The following is a 6,098-nucleotide window of genomic DNA, read 5'->3' as shown; positions in this document are numbered from 1 at the left end:
ACATCTACAGTTCTGTATTTAAATGTACTTTTAATTTAATGTTTAAATCTTATTCCAATGTAAAGACATATAAAATAGAATGAAAAAAGCATATTTTAATATTTTAAATATGAGAACTATTTTCTACCTTCTCTATGTTCTGCAACAGGAAATTGGATCCATAAAGAATTAATTTTTATAATTTATTTATTTTATGTGAATTTTTGTTCTGCCTGAAAATATGTCTGTGTGAGTGTGTCAAATCGAACCTAGGTCCTCTGGAAGAGCAGTTAGTGCTCTTAACTGCTGAGCCATCTCTTCTTTTTCTTCTTCAAGAAATTTTATTGGATTGTGCTGTCTATTATTTTTTATTAATTGGATATTTTCCTTATTTACATTTCAAATGTTATTCCATTTTCCCTCCACAACCCCCCCATCCTATATCCCCCTTCCTCTGCTTCTATGAGACACTCCCACCTCACCATCCTGACATTCCCCTACATTGGGGCATTGAACCTTCACAGGACCAATGGCACCTTGCCAGATAAGGCCATCCTCTGCTACATATGCATCTGGAGCCATGAGTCCCTCCATATGTACTCTTTGGTTGGTGGTTTAGTTCCTGGGAACTCCGGGGGTCTGGTTGGTTGAAATTGTTGTTCTTCCTAAGAGGTTGCAAACCCCTTCAGCTTCTTCAGTCCTTCCCCTAACTCTTCTACTGGGGTCCTTGTGCTCAGTCCAATGGTTGGCTGCAAGCATCTGCATCTGTATTTGCCAGGCTCTGGCAGAGTCTCTCAGGAGACATCCATATCAGGCTCCTGTCAGCAAGCATTTCTTTGCATCAGCAATAGTGTCTGGGTTTGGAGACTGTATATGGAATGGATCCCCAGGTGGGGCAGTCTCTGGATGGCCTTTCCTTCAGTCTCTGTTTCAAACTTTGTCCCAGTATTTCCTTTAGACAGGAGCAATTCTGGGTTAAAAATTTGGAGATGAGTGGTTGGCCCCATCCCCCAACTGGGAGTCTTGCCTAACCTCTGGATATGATCTCTATAGGTTCTCCCTCCCCTTTCTTGAGCATTTCAGGTAATCTCATCCCTGTTGGGTCCTGAGAACCTCTTGTTTTTCTGGCATCTGGGACTTTCTGGTGGCTACCCCCAGTTCTCCATCCCCCATTGTTACACACCTCTGTTCAATTTTCTGACCTTCTGAATATCATCTCAGGCTCTTCCCATACCTGATCCTGCCCCCCTTTTCCTATTCCCCTTCTCTCTTCCTCCCAAGTCCCTCCCACCATCTACCTCCTGTGAGTATTTTGTTCCCCCTTCTAAGAAAGACTGAAGCATTCATACTTTGATCTTTCTTCTTCTTGAGCGTCATATGGTCTGTGTATTGTATATAATGTATCATTACTTTGATTAAATATTTTATGAGACTACTAGGATCATTGATGACTGGATGATATTAGCTTCAATTTTATTCGTGTTTTATAAATACCATTAGGCAAAAAACTGATTGAGTAGTATAGGTATAAATTCTCTGTAAATATACTTAGAAATAACTATGTAATTTGAACTCTTAAATCTTGTTTTGAAAATGTCTTTTGTGTCTTAGCTTTGTGGATCTATTAATTACAGCAGAAGTAGGGCAAAACATTACAGTGATTTCAGATACAATTCATTCTCTTCTTGTGTGTTTTTGAGGCCATGTTTTAATATAGAAATTGTCTAAGTGACCTATTATATATTGAAAGAAATTAAAAATTCAAATTTAACATTTGTTTTACAAGTTATGCTATGAATTGCACACACACACACATAAATACCCACTTAATCATGGAAATAGGCTTGGTCAGGCCAAGTTGGAACAGTTTTGTTGATATTTTTATTTTGCTTTGGTTTTCAGTCATTGATTAATTTACCCATGCACGAGAAATTTTAATCCTTTTTTCTTGTACAAGGAAACTGTGTCAGTTCTATTTCCACTGCTAACTCTCCTTTCCAGCATGTGATTCTTAAGTCCTGATGCCGCCTTTCCAGGAAATGTAGGCTTAGATCAATGGTGTATGATCTATTTAAACCCAGTTTGCTTCTCAGAACTTTCCCTTTGGCTCAAAGTAGATTTAAAAAGCAAGATTTCTTCCATAATTATTGATGTCTGATTTTTTTGAACTTTAAATTTTCTACCCAATCTTCCAGGTATTATTTATATAATCTTCTTATTTCATTTCCTAGTTATAGTCAGAAAATAATACCTATATCAGTAGTGTTTAGTAATAAAAATTGTGATTAAAAATCCCAGCACTCGGGAGGCAGAGGCAGGCGGATTTCTGAGTTGGAGGCCAGCCTGGTCTACAGAGTGAGTTCCAGGACAGCCAAGGCTACACAGAGAAACCCTGTCTTGAAAAACCAAAAAAAAAAAAAAAAAAAAACCCAAAAAAAAAAAAAACATTGAAACCATCACATTTACGTTCCTCAAATATCTATTTAGTTTATATTTTATGAACAATATTGAAAAAGAAGTATAAATACTTCATCATACATATTGACAGAAGAATATAACTTTGAATGTGGAAGACATGTTCATTTGCTTTCACTTCACTTATAAAGGGACTAACTGACAAGCAGAATACTTAGGCAGGAGAAAAGATGTGATTTCAGCTTATTTAATATCTAGTGTTTGAAGGTATCTTGTTAATTTAAATGGATGAATATATATATATATATGTATATTGTAAGAGTATATGTATATAGATTCTTGTAAGAATAATTTTAATTATTTAATCTTAATCTATTACAATTTTTAATTTAAGAATAATACGTATATATACATACAAACTCCCTACTGCAATTAGTTAAAACTGTGTGAATAGCATTTAATTTATCATTATCCAGAGTTTATCGCACTGGAACCAGAACTATGTGGCAACTGTTCATCAGGGACACTTATTCATCTCTGTTTTAAAGTAAAAATCCAAAAATCAATGTGCCATAAATAAATTCTGTCATTTATGGATTCAAATTTTTATCTTTCTTATATAAAATTTATCTAGCTCTATGAAATGTGAATTTTAATCTTTATGTGCATTTCTTGTTTGGTCAATGTCAAGTCTTCAAACCCTGAGTTGTGAGGTCCTTTAAGGAAGCATGTAATATATGATTTGCATAACAATCTTGTTGATAGCAGATAGAGCAAATCCATTGGCACAACCAATGTTCTCAAATCTGAATCAGCAAAATCTGGTAGCAAGCTATGAATTAAAATAAGATGTCATATTTTTATGTTTAATTTTTATTGTTAAATGAAACTTGGAGTGATTTTAATTTATAAAAATAACTTGGTATAACAAGTTGAAATTAAACTTCCAGGTATTGACACACATAATTTTCAGGTGACACTTACTTCCTCTTGCTTCCTTTTGCTTTAAGTTCTGTTTTAATGCTTAGCTTTTTCTGTAGCACATTGCTTCTATCTTTTATGGTAGTGGATAACATTAAACTTTGCAATATTTACATGTCTCCATACATTTGGTAAACATCAATTATGTGTACTTTCAAAAATGGGTGAGTGAATTGTACATACATTTATAATAAAAAGTTGCTTTAAAAGAGTAAAAAGAATCAGATCTAGTTGGATAGCTTATTAGAGGTAATTTCTACTTTATTTAAATTTATTTCTTTAAATATCATGCTCCACTGGTTTAGAAAATAGTATTTCATTTTGCATGCAATCTGCTCTTCCTTAAACATATATATGAACTACCAATTACTAGAATGACTGCAAGTAGATATTGGAAATGTTAAAGAACTAAGAATTTTACTTGACAAAATAGGAAAATAACAAAACAAAAAAATGAACAAAAAAAAAACCCATAATTTTCAAGGACCAGAGAACAAATAGCATGCCCATTACCCCAACACTGGTTTTCTGGGAACCTTACTTTAATTCAATTAGCAAATACTACTCAATTTAACAGAAATGTAAGAAATTGGGTGTGCTATTTACTAGTTATATATTTTGAATGAGGTGTTACAGAAGGATAAAAGTTAATCTAATTTTATAATGGAAAATACAGTGAAATTGAAACTGAGATCATGGAAATGTTCCACCAACTTTTCTTGTGAAATCAATTTTGTAATTAATTTTAAGAAGGAAATTTTGTATTTTTCTGATAAGCCACATTTTTGCCTTTGTAATTATCTTTTTCTTTGCTCCCAAAAGGCAGGTGAAATTTATTCAGCAATAATATAACTAATGCAGCAATTAATATTACAATTTTCACTTGGTTCCATTGCATCTGTATAAGTAGAGATTTCTCTATAATAATTTTACAAAATGAATGACTTAGGGCTTGTGACTCCTTTATAACAAAAAAGTTTAGGTTCATAATTGATATTTCTTGGTTGGTGTGGGATTCTACTTGCTAAAAGAAAGATTGGTTCAAATTCACCTAAAAAGGTCCCTGAGAAAAGAATGTACTATTGAAGATAGATAAGTCTAAGCTTACGCACCCAGACTTATCAGGCACTAGCTAAAGGCTTCCCCATTCTTTACACTAGGGGAAGAAAGGAAATCCAGGCTCTTTAGCTTGGCCTCAGCCTTAGCAGTAAACTCCTGGGTGGCTTTCTCCAGAGGAAGCTGTGGTGGGCCCATTGGAATCCCAGAGACCAGCATCATGATGGCTTTGGTTTGCGACACTCCAAAACCTAGCTTGATCACATAGTTGAGAAATCTCTGGATACGAAACTGGTAACTGAGCGCTGAAGCCAAGTCCTGTTCAAAAGCCTTCAACATCTGGTTTGTCTTTTTTTCTCAGGTAGTTATAGGTACTGCTTACTGCTCCAGTGACTCCCATGACCAGAGCACACAACAGTTGTTCGTCCACCCCAAAGAGCAAAGCAAACTGTCGCTGTTGATTTTGATTGACACACTGGCCGAAATCCAAGAGGTCTGTGTCAGTGAACTTCAGTCCTTGGAAGGTGGGGATCTTATCCTGAATCCGGTCCAGCAGCTCCTCAGCTCGGATCTTTACCCCGGTCATGGAAGGCATGTGGTAGTAATAAAATGGCAAAGTAGGGGCTGCAGCTGCCACCTCTCTCAGGAAGCTTATCAGGGCATCTTTGTTCTATGACTTGAAAAAGAAAGGCACAGAGACAGCAATGCCATCAGCTCCAATTTCTGTTGCATGTTGGGCCAGTTCTTGTGACTCCTTCAAGTTTAGTGCTCCCACGTGAATCACCACCTGGTCCAACTTGTTTCTCCCTTGATTAACCCATTCCTCCGCGACCTGGAGACGTTCAGAGACGCTCAGGGACAGGCCTTCTCCTGTGGTGCCATTCAAGAAAATGTTCTTCACCCTCTGTTCCTTCACCAGGTAATCCACATACTGACTAATGACAGGAAAGTTGATTTCTCCATTCTCGGTCATTGGAGTGATGGTGGCAGCAACAAGACCCCGGAGTTTCTTCTTAGGGAAGGCCATCGGGCTGCTGGAAGGTCTCGGCCACCTGATTGCTGCTGTGCACTGGAGACCCGATCTGTAATTATCTTTTATCAAGCAGTAATATGTATAAGAATGACTAAGTAATCCACTGTAACTGCATTTCTAGTAGACAGAATGTATGGTCATTAAAAGGAGATTATAGGAACTTTAAAATTTTTAAAAATTTAATTTTTAACACTCCATATTTTATTCCCCCCATCCACCCTCCAACTGTTCCACGTCCCACACATCCTGAGCAAATCCCCTGTCTCCACGTAGATGTCCCCACTCCCACCCCACCTGACCTCTAAACTCCCAGGAGCCTCCAGTCTCTTGAGGGTTAGGTGCATTATCTCTGAATAAACACAGACTCTGCAGTCCTCTACTGTATGTGTGTTGGGGGCCTTATATCAGCTGGTGTATGCTGTCTGGTGGTCTAGTGTTTGCGAGATCTTGGGGGTCCGGATTAATTGAGACTGCTGGTCCTCCTACAGGATTGCCCTTCTCCTCAGCTTCTTTCAGCCTTCCCTAGTTCAACAACAGGGGTCAGCTGCTTCTGTCCATTGGTTGGGTGCACCTATCTGCATCTGACTCTTTCAGCTGCTTGTTAGGTCTTCCAGAATGCAGTTATGCTAGGTCC

General features: G+C 37.2%; 1 pseudogene; it reads right to left on the bottom strand.

The window, feature by feature from the left end:
• Positions 1-4,496: 4,496 nt before the first annotated feature.
• On the bottom strand, positions 4,497-5,464 carry LOC110285180 (N-acetylneuraminate lyase pseudogene; annotated as a pseudogene).
• Between the last annotated feature and the right edge of the window lie 634 nt (positions 5,465-6,098).

Source organism: Mus caroli, unplaced genomic scaffold (genome assembly GCF_978045245.1).
Source record: "Mus caroli unplaced genomic scaffold, Mus_caroli_1 scaffold_19, whole genome shotgun sequence".
In the NCBI taxonomy this organism is placed as follows: domain Eukaryota; kingdom Metazoa; phylum Chordata; class Mammalia; order Rodentia; family Muridae; genus Mus; species Mus caroli.
This window is presented reverse-complemented; position numbering and strand designations above follow the sequence as displayed.